Consider the following 16,756-nt stretch of genomic DNA (forward strand, 5'->3'; position numbering starts at 1 on the left):
ACACAGACACTCCATCTCGTCCTCCCTCATTCCCACTTTCCTCCTCCTCCATTTCTCATCTCTCACTCCCCCTCTCCATTTCCCTCCATCACTCTCTCTTTCAGCCTCGCACTTCATCTCTCCCCCTTCCTTTTAAATCACTCCATCTCCTCTTTCCTTCTGTCTCTAGCATTCCCTCACTCTCTTTATTTTCTTTCCCTCCATTGACGTACATCTCTCACTCCCTTGCTCCTATCCTCCGTGTGTTACACTGTCTATCTGTCTTGTTATTCCCTCGCTGGGTGACACATCTCAGGCATTCACTTCAAATTGACCTGTCAGAGGACTCTGTTATCTCCCTTCACTCTGACCCGTCTCCACGGCAATGCCATGTTACCACCGGCAACGCTGTTACTGTCGACAACGCTGTCAGTTCCACTGCAGCCTGCCTCCAAAGGCCACTAGCTCAACAAACGAAAGCCAGAATCCTATCTGAGCCCAATCTTCTTTTTTATTCCCTTTCTCAGATTCTCGCCTCATTTCAAATGTCATCCAGCACCCCCCCTTCAAAGAGTTGACCTATTTGGCTGTTTTAATGCAGCGCATATATTTTTGGTAACACTTTATTTGGATGGTCCATCTGTAGATGCTCTACATACTATCTACAGACAATTAGTAACATGTCAACTGTATGTCTGCTGACTTTCAACAAGAAGTGTCTGTATACTGTTGTGGTGCTCCTGAAAGGCTAAAGACATGCTATGGAAATGCTGCTGACAGTCTACAAATAGTTTATTGAATATCTGTAGATGGAAATTAAGACAGCTCACATTCGGTTTGACAGCTCACATTCGGTTATAAATTAAGCAAAAGAGAACTCTCTCTTTACCCTCCAGTACTGGCTAAAGGAATGTCCTTTGTCTCCAGAGTCTTTTGCCTGCCTAAAACTCTGACGTCCAAAAAGTGAATACCGGAACAATATTTATAAGAGAAGAACATGGGGAATGATCAGTGGGGAACTTTGGAAAACAAATGTAATAATTGGTTTTCATTTTGTGATGTCATTAAAAACTATATGGATGAAATACTGTAACTTGGAAAGTATATCCCATTTATCTGTCAAGTATCCATCCAATATGTTGTGCATATAATATGAACAATAATGCAAGTATTTTTGTTAAGATAGGAATTTGATTTTTGGAGGTATAAGATCATCTATCTAATATAAACTGTGCATAAATAAGTAGGCATGCCACGAGTGAGGTCGGAAAGCATGTCAGATGGACAGAGCCATCCCTTTTTTGGCCAGAGTGCATAAAAAGCCTTGGTAACGAAGTTAACATTAGACCAGGAAACGTCTAGACCAGGCTCCATTTTGGTCTCATCTGACCACAACACTTTCACCAGTTGTCCTCTGAATCATTCAGATGTTCATTGGCAAACTTCAGATGGGCATGTATATGTATTCTTGAGAAGGGGGACCTTGCGGGCGCTGCAGGATTTCAGTCCTTCGCGGCGTAGTGTGTTACCAATTGTTTTCTTGGTGACTATGGTCCCAGCTGCCTTGAGATCATTGACAAGATCCTCCCGTGTAGTTCTGGGCTGATTCCTCACCGTTCTCATGATCATTGCAACTCCACGAGGTGAGATCTTGCATGGAGCCCCAGGCCGAGGGATATTGACAGTTCTTTTGTGTTTCTTCCATTTGTGAATAATCGCACCGAATGTTGTCACCTTCTCACCAAGCTGCTTGGCGATGGTCTTGTAGCCCATTCCAGCCTTGTGTAGGTCTACAATCTTGTCCCTGACATCCTTGGAGAGCTCTTTGGTCTTGGCCATGGTGGAGAGTTTGGAATCTGATTGATTGATTGCTTCTGTGGACAGGTGTCTTTTATACAGGTAACAAGCTGCGGTTAGGAGCACTCCCTTTAAGAGTGTGCTCCTAATCTCAGCTCATTACCTGTATAAAAGACACCTGGGAGCCAGAAATCTTTCTGATTGAGAGGGGGTCAAATACTTATTTCCCTCATTAAAATGCAAATCAATTTATAACATTTTTTACATGCGTTTTTCTCGATATTTTTGTTGTTATTCTGTCTCTCACTGTTCAAATAAACCTAACATTAAAATTATAGACTGATCATTTCTTTGTCAGTGGGCAAACATACAAAATCAGCAGGGGATCAAATACTTTTTTCCCCCACTGTAGTTACTCCACAATACTAACCTAAATGACAGATTGAAAAGAAGGAGGCCTGTGCAGAATAACAATATTCCAAAACATGCATCCTGTTTGCAGTAAGGTACTAAAGTAAAACTTCATGTCCTGAATGCAAAGCATTATGTTTGGCGCAAATCCAACACAACACATCACTGAGTACCACTCTTTATATTTTGAAGCTTGGAGGTGGCTGCATCAGTTTTTGGATATGCTTGTCATCGGCAAGGACTACGGAGTTTTCTAGGATAAAAAGAAACAGAATAGAGCTAAGCACAAGCACAATCGTAGAGGAAAACCCAGTTCAGTCTGCTTTCCAACAGATGCAGGGTGATAATTCACCTTTCAGCAGGACAATAACCAAAAACACAAGGCCAAATATACACTGGAGCTGCTTACCAAGACGACATTGAATGTTCCTGAGTGGCCTGGTTACAATTTTGCCTTAAATCGTCTTGAAAATCAATGGCAAGACTTAAAAATGGCTGTTTAGCAATGATCAACAACCAACTTACAGAGCTTGAAGAATTTTTTAAATAACGATGTGCAAATATTCTACAATCCAGGTGTGCAAAGCTCTTACAGACTATCCAAGAAAGACTCACAGCTGTAATCACTGCCAAAGGTGATTGTAACATTTAATGACTCAGGGGTGTGAATACTTATGTAAATGAGATATTTCTGTATTTCATTTTCAATACATTTGCAAAAATTTCAAAAAACATGTTTTCACTTTGTCATTATGGGGTGTTGTGTGTAGATAGGTGAGAAACAAAATATATTTAATCAATTTTGAATTCAGGCTGTAACACAAAATGTGGAATAAGTCAAGGGATATGAATGCTTTCTGAAAGAATCAAATTACAAGTGGTAGGGTAGCCAGGTATACCTGTGTATAAATTGCATCCACGTGAAGGCTGGAGTGGGACCAGTAGAAAATGTACACAGTCCTCATGCGCTTCCTTAATCATCTGCAAGGCGTTTGGCTACTGCATTACCTGGAGCACTCCGCAATTGATGTCACCAAAGACAAACCTAATAACGTTACACCGAGTGTTTGTCACCTGACCTGGCCCTGGTATACTAGACACTGTAACAAAATAGGAATGAGAACTATAGGCTACGCAGTACAGAAACAGAAGCTACTACATTATTACATAGGCTACATGTACTGAGTAGCATATAGTTCTCATTACTATTTGAATTAAGCATTGTTAAAAAAAATTTTTTTTTAATTAATACTCGCTTCCAGTTGATTCATACAGCTAATGCTAGCTGATTTACCAGATTAAGTTGTCTGTGCACTGGTAAAACACCATCTTCATCTTCCATCCACATTTCTTTCATATGTGACTCGTTTCAGGAAACTAGGCATATGTCGCGGGTCACTACTTCACAGGAGAGCCAATTGTACATAACCTTTTTTTTGGCAAAAATGCCTTCTGGATCATGTGAACTTTCATTTTCCTTAATAACAGATTGGATGCCAACTGTAAATACAATAGACCATGCAAATGAGTTTTCTAACCAAACGATCCATTATCTCTGATGCATGCAAAGGGCCAGGTTACATTTTTTTATTGTGTTTTGAATGGAATTGACGCATTATTTGAATGGAGTTGTAGCAGATAGATTTCACTTCTAGCTACCGTATCTTTCATGCTTGACGCATATGTTGACGTTTGTTTCTATGTGGACGCCCCCCACCCACATGGAATAACATTATTCACCCCTGCAACTGCATGAGGACCAGACGGAGTGTCTACTAAGCGATACAACAATAGATAAGGTAAGCTAATATGCCTAGTTACATTGTTGAAATATGTTTAATGTCAGAGCTAAAAGTATTGGCTAGCTAAATTCAAACTGCTAGTCTAGCAACCATCACTACCATTACAGTACCAGTCAAAAGTTTGGTCACACCTCATTCCAGGATTTTTCTTGATTTTGACTATTTTCTACATTGTTGTATAATAGTGAAGACATCAAAACTATGAAATAACACATATGGAATCATGAAGTATCCAAAAAAGTGTTAAACATATCAAAATATATAAACAGAAAAAAAATTATATAAAGAAAAAAGACGAATATAGACAAATACAAATTTCAACAAACATTAATTAGATCTAGTTTTTATTTACATTTGGTTGAGTTGTCAACTAACCAGAATTCAACGTGAAAAAAAATATAACATGTCACCATGTGATTGGATTTAGGGTGAAAAATGTCGAATTTCCGAACATTGATTACTTTTTTCCCACATTGATTCAGCATCATCACATAGCATTTTTTTGGTTGAAATGACGTGGAAACAACGTTGATTGAACCAGATTTTGCCCAGTGGATCTCATACCGTCCCTCAACATAGAGTAAATGCAATTTAATATCTTGCTCAGTAACTATACCGCTTTGTTGTTGTTTTTTTTTACATCATAAATGTAACAAAGTTCACTAGATGCTATCTTTGAGAAAACTCCATAGAGAGATGAAGACTGTTGATTTTGTTAGTATATTTTTTATTTTTTATTTATTTATTTCACCTTTATTTAACCAGGTAGGCAAGTTGAGAACAAGTTCTCATTTACAATTGCGACCTGGCCAAGATAAAGCAAAGCAGTTCGACACATACAAAAACACAGAGTTACACATGGAGTAAAACAACATACAATCAATGATGCAGTAGAAGAAAAAGAAATAAGACTATATACAATGTGAGCAAATGATTTGAGATAAGGGAGGTAAAGGCAAAAAAATGCCATGGTGGCAAAGTAAATAAAGTATAGCAAGAAAAACACTGGAATGGTAGATTTGTAGTTTGAAGAAAGTTCAAAGATAAAATAGAAATAATATGGTGCAAAGGAGCAAAATAAATAAAATAAATAAATACAGTAGGGGAAGAGGTAGTAGTTTGGGCTAAATTATAGATGGGCTATGTACAGGTGCAGTGATCTGTGAGCTGCTCTGACAGCTGGTGCTTAAAGCTAGTGAGGGAGATAAGTGTTTCCAGTTTCAGAGATTTTTGTAGTTCGTTCCAGTCATTGGCAGCAGAGAACTGGAAGGAGAGACGGCCAAAGGAGGAATTGGCTTTGGGGGTGACCAGAGAGATATACCTGCTGGAGCGCGTGCTACAGGTGGGTGCTGCTATGGTGACCAGTGAGCGGAGATAAGGGGGGACTTTACCTAGCAGAGTCTTGTAGATGACCTGGAGCCAATGTGTTTGGCGACGATTATGAAGCGAAGGCCAGCCAACGAGAGCGTACAGGTCGCAGTGGTGGGTAGTATATGGGGCTTTGGTGACAAAACGGATGGCACTGTGATAGACTGCATCCAGCTTGTTGAGTAGGGTATTGGAAGCTATTTTGTAAATGACATCGCCGAAGTCGAGGATTGGTAGGATGGTCAGTTTTACGAGGGTATGTTTGGCAGCATGAGTGAAGGATGCTTTGTTGCGAAATAGGAAGCCAATTCGAGATTTCACTTTGGATTGGAGATGATTGATGTGAGTCTGGAAGGAGAGTTTACAGTCTAACCAGACACCTAGGTATTTGTAGTTGTCCACAAATTCTAAGTTAGAACCGTCCAGAGAAGTGATGCTGGACAGGCGGGCAGGTGCAGGCAGCGATCGGTTGAAGAGCATGCATTTAGTTTTACTTGTGTTTAGGAGCAGTTGGAGACCACGGAAGGAGAGTTGAATGGCATTGAAGCTCGTCTGGAGGGTTGTTAACACAGTGTCCAAAGAAGGGCCAGAAGTGTACAGAATGGTGTCGTCTGCGTAGAGGTGGATCAGAGATTCACCAGCAGCAAGAGCGACATCATTTATGTATACAGAGAAAAGAGTTGGCCCAAGAATTGAACCCTGTGGTACCCCCATAGAGACTGCCATGGGCAGGGCTGGCTCTAGCCTTTAGGGGGGACTAAGCAATATTTGCTTGGGGGGCCCCCACCTCGTGGCAAAACATTTTAGTTGCACCCTTCTTGACGGTGGAGAGAAACAGTTACGCTTTAATATTCATTTACTGCAATTCTACATATTTTGCCATGGGACATAATAGAATTTTGCAGTTTTAAATGCCCAGTGCCATCAAAAATGAAATGTTGCTGTGTTTTATTACCAGTCAAAAGTTTGGACACACCTACTCATTCAAGGGTTTTTTGACTGGTACTGTATACATTTTCGGCTCCTTTAGCTACCTGGAGCTTGTTTAGCTAGCTAACGTTTTTAATGTCTACTGTCTTTTCTAGTAACAACCCAGCGCAGTCAGAATGGCAGCTCAGGGGACAAGTGCACCGATGTATGACAGTGCAAAGGAAGTGCACAGGAAGGAGATGTAAGTAGTTAGCAAGCTAATCTCTTATCTGTGGTATACTATAAAAAATATATAGCTAACTAACCAAGATTGTTATTGCAAAAATACTTTTGTAATTTCTTAAAGTGTTTATGGTAATACTAAGCGCAATTAGCTAGCTCTGGTCCAGGGTTTTGATTGAATATGCGAGCGACAGCACAGACGATTCATGCCCTGGAACAGAGGTATTAGTTTGCTAGTGCTATAGAATCCATCTGCAGTCCCACAGCATGCAGTTGTGATTTTAGAATTAATTAATTAATTGCACTATAATGGTGACAAATGATGCCCAAACACTGTTAGGGCCTACGTAAATCTGTCCCAACAGCAGTCCCAACATCTGCTACACCTGGCTATCAGTGGAGCCTTGTCTGGCAGCGAAACAGTTCATTCAGCCGCAGTTCAAACAGTTCATTCAGCCTTTAAAAAAAGCATAGCTGATATGTGTAACCTTTTATTTAACTAGGCAAGTTAGTTAAGAACAAATTCTTATTTACAATGACGGCCTACTAACATGGCTGACTTGCTTAAACAAATGTGGTTTCTACTGACAATTGAGATGTACAAGCTATAGCATAAGGGGACGACGACCGCATAAGAGGCAATTCATAATTTCGATTAGGACATTAACAAGCGCGCTAGGACGGACATAGTCAATATAACTATTTTTCAGCACTTCTGAAATGTACAGTGACAGAATTCAGAACATTCTTACAGCATTCTTCCTTTACACCATGTCAGAACCATAGGATAAATAAAGGGGACATATAAGCAGAAAATGAAAGCTCTTACATTATTCAATGACAACATTTCTCTAAAACAGGCTATAGCCTATATGTCCACCACCAAGTCAGTAAAGTAGGTGAAATTAGGAAGGGAAACGTGACCAAATTATTAGGGTGAGGCACATGGGCCACTAACAGCTTACTACACAACATACACTTAGTATTACATTCTTAGCTACAGCATACATATCTCCCTGGTATATTATATCATTTATGCAGCAGCATAAAATTACATTTTGGACTCACCTTGTTGTGCTGTGCTCACTTGAACAGGAAGTGGTTCTTAGTGGGCAAGTTTTGTCATCAAACTTTGTCATCAAAGTCTGGCACTCTCTGGATTTATGATGCTTTCAAGACAACTGGGAACTTGGAAAAAAACAAGGTTGAATCATGGTGACGTCAGTGATCTTCAGGTCGGAGTTCTAGAAAGCGGCCCGAGTTCCCGACTTGCAATTCCGAGTTGGATGACCGTTCAAAACACATTTTCCCAGTCGTAACTAGTTTTTTTCCGAGTTCCTAGTTGTCTTGAACTCACTTAAATCAGATTTCACAGTTCTGAGTTTCCAGTTGTTTGGAGCGTGGCACAAGTCATGCTGGATTGACACCATGGCCATCTTTGAATGTTTATCCTTTTAAGCTTGGAAAAGAGACCCTTAAAACCAGACTTGGGACCACACACCCACTCCACTGAATAGCACAGTAGTAATTGCTTTGCAATGCTTGCAGTTAGTCACTGATTCCTTCCAAACCACTCATTGTTGAATTTCCGATTTCCAACTTGTTGTGTAAGGTTTATGTCCAATGGCCGATGAGCACCAATGCATTTTATCTATAATTCCTCTTCATTATTTCTCTTCATATGACAAGGATAAAAAAGGATTTGCCAGTAGATTGTCGACTTGATTCATGAGGATGACTGCTAGCTTGCTAGCTAAGATTTTGAAAGTATGATGTTGATATGATCAGTCCAATCAAAGCTGCTGTAGATATAACATGATTTGACATCATTTTATCTGTGTGCAACGACCTTGAGCATTCTTGGATGGGCACTTGAAATGTAAATCTATGGCAGCACCCAAGGGGCTTGAATTTTCAAGCTCTACCCTTAGATTTGGCGGTGACGTAATGTCCCTATGAGTGACAGAACACTAAGCTAATCATGGCGCAACTAGAGAACATACCCCACCACCACAGAAAGCACTGAGCTAGGCTGAAACACCTGCATTTTGAAGCTGCCTTACTCAAGAAAGCAAAAAAGAGACCATGTTTGTATGCAGCTTTCATTTTTATTTGACATTGTTTGCAAACTGATATCAGCTTCACGGTGGGAACCACACATGCGGAGATCATCTGTTCACCTACTCTGCATCTCACAAAGACATGGCGGTTGGAACCAAAAATCTCAAATTTGGACAGATTTCCACCGGTCTAAAATCCATTGCTCATGTTTTTTGGTCCAAGCAAGTCTCTTCTTATTATTGGTGTTCTTTAGTAATGGTTTCTTTGCAGCAATTCGAGCATGAAGGCCTGATTCACACTGTCTCCTCTGAACAGTTGGTGATGAGATGTGTCTGTTACTTGAACTCTGTGAAGCATTTATTTGGGCAGCAATATCTGAGGCTGGTAAATCTGATGAACTTATCCTCCGCAGCAGCGGTAACTCTGGGTCTTCCTTTCCTGTGGCGGTCCTTTTGCATGATGGTTTTAGCGACTGCACTAGAAGAACATTTCAAAGTTCTAGCAATTTTCCGGATTGACTGACCGTCATGTCTAAAAATGATGATGGTTGGTTGTTTCTCCACATATATACATTGGGAGAAAACACTGACATTTCTTCAGTCAGTACATAGAATACCAACAAGACAAAAATCTTCAGGTCTCTTGCACAATCTCCCACTGAAAATGCGCCCACATTCAGCAACTCATCATGCCATAAGCTACCAAACACTTTGAGTCCTCCGCATTGCTTTTGCATGCGAGGAGCAGTAGCACATAATAAAATGTTGTAGCAGAGTGGTGATAACATGGAAAATGTACATTGCTTTTCTATTCTGCTTTTCTATTTCTTCAGCAGGCAACATCAAAGATGTTGTGACCAGATACCAGCAGCTGCTGAACCTGACGAAGGAGGGCTGCAATATGATCGCGGCTTTCCGAAAGACGGGTGTGTCCAGGAACGACGTGGCGCCACAGATCACATTGCTGAGCTCTTCATAGCAGACCAACCAATGTTCTGTAAACATCTCACAAATCTGGCAACCTTAGGCAAGAAAAGATGCTGGTTGATATTGAAGTAAAAGTCACAGAGATGAAGAGAAAGGCGGAGCTACTTACCTTCATACTAAGATCAAATCAAATTTGTCACACGCATCGAATACAACAGGTGTTGACCTTACAGTGAAATGCTTACTTACAAGCCCTTAAGCAACAATGCAGTTTAAAGAAAAATATGTTACATAAAAAATAGATGAGTAAAAAATAAGAAATAAAAGTAACAAATAATTAAAGAGCAGCAGTAAAATAACAATAGCGAGGCTATATACAGGGGGTACTGGTACAGAGTGAATGTGTGGGGGCACCGGTTAGTCGAGGTAAATGAGGCAATATGTACATGTAGGTAGAGTTAAAGTAACTATGCATCCAAATATATTGTATATATTGGTCATATTGGTCATGGCTCCAGAGTGGCGACAATAGGATTGCCTGCAGTTCTCCAGCTTTATCCACTGAGATAGTGGTGGGCGCACGAGGGCAGGGGGCACGGGACGGGCCGCAGAGCAGCGCACAGAAGACGGACCTAGCCCATGGATGAGGGGGACACACCGCCACCCCGCCCCACTAGGTAGCACAGAGCAACACTTTAAGGGGCATTGCAATAATAAAGGCGCTGACTAAGGAAACGTTCCCTCTGTTCTTAGTGCCTGTCTGCACGTTCAAACTAAAACAATGTAACTAATAATGGTGCAAAAAATTCCCTTAGATATGAATTCGGAGGGCAGAAATGATTAAATATTAAAGCATTAGGCCTCTCACTAAAGACGTCAGTAAGGGTCCTGTCTGTAGCTGGTGTAGAGAGTCAGGTGCAGGACAGCAAATATGAGTAATCAACGTACTTTTACTCAAAATGAGAAATGTACAAAGTAACATCACGAGCACACAATGACGGACCGAAAATACAATAAACTCACTCACAAACAAACGTGGGGAACAGAGGGTCAAATAATAAACAGGTAATTGGGTGAGTGAAACCAGGTGTGTAAGACTAAAACAAAATAAATGGAAAATGAAAAGTTGATCGTCGGTGGCTAGAAGGCCGGTGACGTCGACCACCGCCTGAACAAGGAGAGGGACCGACTTCGGTGGAAGTCGTGACAACGTCAGTCAAAAGTTATACTTAAATCCAAACTGGATTTAATGAGAAATGGCATGAAAAGCGCACATTTGTAAATCCCAAACTCTAAAAGTAATTGGAAAGGTAGGTACAAATTATTTTTTACATTGTGGTTACAATAAAGAATGTAAACAAGATATAAACAAGATGCTGTGTTTTTATTGACAGTAGTGATGGACAGCTGGAGGCATTTTGAAGACAGGTTTTCAAACTTTTTTTTCACAACTGTACTGTAGCAGGTGTAGCCCTATTAGCAGGACAATGGACTCTTTATAGCCCGGCTACTGTAGGTATGAAAATCCCCCAATTTGCAATGTATTTGATAGGATAAGGATAGGGGGCAGTATTGACAATTTCGGAAAAAATATGTGCCCATATTAAACTGCCTCCTACTCAAACTCAGAAGCTAGGATATTATTAGTATATTTGGATAGAAAACACTCTGACGTTTCTAAAACCGTTTGAATGGTGTCTGAGAGTATAACAGAACTCATATGGCAAGCAAAAACCTGAGAGAAATCCTACCAGGAAGTGGAAATCTGGATGCATGGGCTCTCTTCAAGTCGTTTCCTATTGAATACACAGTGACGTAGTAATAATTGTGCACTTCCTACGGCTTCCACTAGATGTCGACAGTTTTTACAAAGTTGTTTGAAGCGTCTACGATGAACAGAGACCGAATGAGAAGGAGGGGAAGTTTTTGAGGCAGGGATGACATCACTTCTTGGCGCACGTCCATGAGAGTGGATCCTCCGTTCCAAAACCTTTTTCAAGACACAGGAACCGTCCGGTTGAAATATTACTGAATCTTCACGTTCTGAAGGCCCTAAAGATTGATGTTTTACAACGTTTGACATGTTTGAACGAACGTCAATACAACTTTTTTTTACTTTTCGGCGCGACATCGTCTTGGACAATGCTTTCTACACTTGGAGTAGCTTTCTGGACGCACGAAAAACAAGGAGTTATTTGGACATAAATTATGGACTTTATCGAACAAAACAACATTTGTTGTGGACCTGGGATCCCTGGAAGTGCCTTCTGATGAAGATCATCAAAGGTAAGGGAATATTTCTAATGCAATGTATGATTTTAGATAACTCCAAGATGACGGCTATCTGTATAGCCTAGTGTATTTTTCTGAGCTCAGTACTCAGATTATTGCAAAGAGTTCTTTCCTCGTGAAGCTTTTTTTTAAATCTTTCATAGCGTTTGCATAAAGGAGATGTTCATCTATAATTCTTTGAATGACAGTTTAATTTTGTATCAGTGTTTATGACAAATATTTTTGTAAATTGTGGCGCTGATTCACTGGCAGTATTTGAGGGAAAATATTTTCTGAACGTCACGCGCCGATGTAAAATGCTGTTTTTATAAATATGAACTTTAACGAACATAAAATGCATGTATTGTGTAACATGATGTCCTAGGAGTGTCATCTGATGAATATCGTCAAAGGTTAGTGCTGCATTTAGCTGTGTTTTGGGTATTTGTGATGCATGCTAGTTGCTTGGAAAATGGCTGTTTGGTTGTTTTTGTCGATGTACTCTCCTAACATAATCTAATGTTTTGCTTTCGCTGTAAAGCCTTTTTGAAATCGGACAACGTGGTTCGATTCAGGAGAAGTGTATCTATAAAATGGTGTAAAATAGTCCTATGTTTGAGAAATAGAAATGATTAGATTTGGTTTTGAATATGGCGCTCTGATTTTTTCACTGGCTGTTGATTCCTGAAAGCCTTAAAAGTCAAATGCATTCTTTGCTTTGAAACAGATGCTACAGATGCTGGTTCGATACCCGTGCCGGCCACGACCGAGAGACCCATGAGGCAACGCACAATTGGCCCAGCATCGTCCGGGTTAGGGGAGGGTTTGGCCGGCCGAGATTTCCTTGTCCAAAAACCAACAGATGAAGAAAACCTACACTAGTCTAAAAATTATTTCAACAATCTTCATTTTAATTTAACTTTACAAACAACAAGAGGACTTAATTGGAGTCTATTTCCGTCGAGCCTAGACCTATATAAAATAACTCAACTGGCTGAGGTAGGCTATGAGGCTTAACAGCCTAATAGAAGTTGGATTTTTTTTATTAGGCCTACATACAATTGCAACTGATCAAAAATGTAGCATCCTACATGAAACAATTATTTAAAGAAAAGGATAGCCTGCTCTGTAACGACAGAACAAACAGAACATACTGCCAGCTTGAGATGTAAATATCCCTGGACAAGCTCTAACAGTAATAATATAATTAAATAAAAACAGTCATATACTGTAAAATGGCTTGCGAAAGTATTCACCCCCCTTGGCATTTTTCCTATTTTGTTTCGCCACAACCTGGAATAATTTTTCTTTTTTGGGGGGGTGGTTGTTTCATTTAATTTACACAACATTCCTACCACTTTGAAGATGCAAAATATATTTCATTGTGAAACAAACAAGAAATACTTTTTCTAAAAACTGAAAACTTGAGCATGCAAAACTATTCACCACCCCCCCGAAGTTAATAATTTGTTGAGCCACTTTTTGCAGCAATTACAGCTGCAAGTCTCTTGGGGTATGTCTCTATAAGCTTGGCACATCTTGCCACTGGGATTTTTGCCCATTCTTCAAGGCAAAACTGCTCCAGCTCCTTCAAGTTGGATGGGTTTCACTGGTGTACAGCAATCTTTAAGTCATACCACAGATTCTCAAGTGGATTGAGGTCTGGGATTTGACTAGGTCATTCCAAGACATTTAAATGTTTCCCCTTAAACTACTCGAGTGTTGCTTTAGCAGTATGCTTAGGGTCATTGTCCTGCTGGAAGGTGAACCTCCATCCCAGTCTCAAATCTCTGGAAAGACTGAAACAGGTTCCACTCAAGAATTTCCCTGTATTTAGCGCCATCCACCATTCTTTCAATTCTGACCAGTTTCCCAGTCCCTGCCGATGGAAAAACATACCCACAGCATAATGCTCACACCACCATGCTTGGTGATGAGAGGTGTTGGGTTTGCGCCAGACATAGCGTTTTCCTTGATGGCCAAAAAGCTACATTTTAGTCTCATCTGACCAGAGTACCTTCTTCCATATGTTTGGGGAGTCTCCCACATGCCTTTTGGCGAACACCCTACATGTTTGCTTATTTCTTTCTTTAATAAGCAATGGCTTTTTTCTTCCCATTCTTCCGTTAAGCCGAGCTCTGTGGAGTGTACAGCTTAAAGTGGTCCTATGGACAGATACTCCAATCTCAGCTGTGGAGCTTTGCAGCTCCTTCAGGGTTATCTTTGGTCTCTTTGTTGTCTCTCTGATTAATTCCCTCCTTCCTTGGTCCGTGAGTTTTGGTGGGCGGCCCTCTCTTGGCAGGTTTGTTGTTGTGCCATATTCTTTCCATTTTTTAATAATGGATTTAACGGTGCTCTGTGGGATGTTCAAAGTTTTGGATAGTTTTTAATTACCCAACCCTTATCTGTACTTCTCCACAACTTTGTCCCTGACCTGTTTGTAGATCCCCTTTGTCCTCATAGTGCCACTTGCTTGGTGGTGTCCCTTGCTTCGTGGTGTTGCAGACTCTGGGGCCTTTCAGAACAGGTGTATATATTGAGATCATGTGACAGATCATGTGACACTTAGATTGCACACAGGTGGACTTTATTTAACTAATTATGTGACTTCTGAAGGTAATTGGTTGCACCAGAACTTAGTTAGGGGCTTCATAACAAAGGGGGTGAATACATACTTTTCCATTTTTAATTTTGTAGAATTGTTTTAAACAAGTAATTTTTTTTAATTTCACTTCACCAATTTGGACTATTTTGTGTGTCTATTACATGAAATCCAAATAAAAATCGATTTCAATTACAGATTGTAATACAACAAATAGGAAAAACGCCAAGGCGGATTAATATTTTTGCAAGGCACTGTAGGCCACTAAATTACTTATTCAATGACAAAAGTTATATTTCCCCTTGGACACAATCTTGTGGATGTCTGGTTTGATGGATGGATGTGATTTTGATGTGCATGCAGTCCTCGATTGACTTATGTGAAAGCATGTTCCTGTCGTGAGTCTAGATTGCGTTCATAGAGGAAAATGAGGACTCGCAGGTTGATCCAAACGTTGTTAACATATAAAAAGCAAGTTTCCTTATTGTGCTGTATTCCTCTGAGCATGCCACCCACAACACACACAGGGACTCGGCACTCCTGAGTGCATCTCTGATTTGGCTCAATGTCTGGAATTCAATCAGCTCAGTTTGCATTGCGGCCTCATCCAGCGAAGGTATCGTTTTCTTAAGTTACAGAATATGTCCGCAAAAAAACACTGAAAGTGCTATGCTTAGATTCATAATTACATCTGAGATTGAATTATTTGCAAACAGCGATATTTTCATTGCAAATAAGACACACTGGCTTGGCATTGTAAAGGGTCGAAGTGCAGCAGGTGGGACGGAGTCAGACGCAGGACACAGAGGATGAGTAATAACGGACTTTTACTCAAGACGACAACAAAATAAATTCCACGCAGGGAAAACAATCCAGCTCACATAATAGTAGTGACAGCGAAACACAGAACAAACACGCACAAAACCATGTGGGAACCAGAGGGTTAAATAGGGAATAAATAATAATGTAATGGAAACCAGGTGTGTACAATAAAGACAAAACAAATGGACAATGAAACGTAGATCGGTGGCGGCTAGAAAACCGGTGACGTCGACCGCCAAACGCCGCCCGAACAAGGAGATGCACCAACTTCGGCGGAAGTCGTGGCAGTACCCCTCCCCTTGATGTGCGGCTCCAGCAGTGCGCCGACACCGGCCTCGGGGACGACCCAGAGGACGAGGCGCAGGACAATCCGGGTGGAGACGGTGAAATTCCCGTAGTAACGATGTCCTCCACCGGCACCCAGCATCTCTCCTCCGGACCGTACCCCTCCCACTCCACGAGGTACTGAAGGCCCCTCACCCGACGCCTTGAGTCCATGATGGCTCGAACAGTATACGCCGGGGCCCCCTCGATGTCCAGAGGGGGTGGAGGAACCTCCCGTACCTCAGACTCCTGGAGCGGACCAGCCACCACCGGCCTGAGGAGAGACACATGAAACGAGGGGTTAATACGGTTATCGGGGGGAGCTGTAACCTATAACACACCTCTTTCAGTCTCCTCAGGACTTTAAATGGCCCCACAAACCGTGGACCCAGCTTCCAGCAGGGCAGGCGAAGGGGCAGGTTTCGGGTCGAGAGCCAGACCCGGTCCCCTGGTGCATACACCGGAGCCTCACTGCGGTGTCGGTCGGCGCTCGCCTTCTGCCGCCTGATGGCCCATTGCAGGTGTCACATGGGCAGTGTCCCATGTCTCCTCCGAGAGCCGAAACCATTCATCCACCGCAGGTGCCTCAATCTGGCTCTGATGCCACGGTGCCAGGACCGGCTGATAACCTAGTACACACTGAAAAGGAGATAGGTTAGTAGTGGAGGGAGTTTTGGGCCATCTCTGCCAGGCGGATGAAAGCCACCCACTCCCCCGGCCGGTCCTGGCAATAGGACCGCAGAAACCTACCCACATCCTGGTAAACTCTCTCCACCTGCCCATTACTCTCGGGGTGAAAACCTGATGTGAGGCTGACCGAGACCCCCAGACGTTCCATAAACGCCCCCCAGACCCTTGACGTGAACTGGGGACCCCGATCAGAAACTATATCCTCAGGCACCCCGTAGTGCCGGAAGACGTGAGTAATCAGGGCCTCCGCATTCTGTAGAGCCATAGGGAGACCGGGCAAAGGAAGGAGACGACAGGACTTAGAGAAACAATCCACAACAACCAGGACAGTAGTGTTTCCCTGTGAAAGAGGTAGATCGGTTAAAAGAATCCACAGACAGGTGTGACGAAGGTCGTTGTGGAATGGGTAAGGGGTGTAGCTTACCTCTGGGCAGGTGTCTCGGAGCCTTACACTGGGCACGGAGGTCGGCGGAGGTCCCTCCGCCCCCTCTGGAGATCGAGGGGGCCCCGGCGTACTCCGTTCGTTCCATCCTGGATTCGAGGCGTCGGGC

General features: G+C 41.9%; 1 protein-coding gene across 1 annotated transcript in view; it reads left to right on the forward strand.

Moving 5' to 3' along the window:
• The window catches only part of LOC106610595 (MAM domain-containing glycosylphosphatidylinositol anchor protein 1), a 357,350-nt gene that overhangs the window by 185,104 nt on the left and 155,490 nt on the right, over positions 1–16,756 (forward strand). The gene's annotated exons all lie outside the window — the stretch shown is intronic.

Source organism: Salmo salar, chromosome 09 (genome assembly GCF_965601325.2).
Source record: "Salmo salar chromosome 09, fSalSal1, whole genome shotgun sequence".
Classification (NCBI taxonomy): Eukaryota; Metazoa; Chordata; class Actinopteri; order Salmoniformes; family Salmonidae; genus Salmo; species Salmo salar.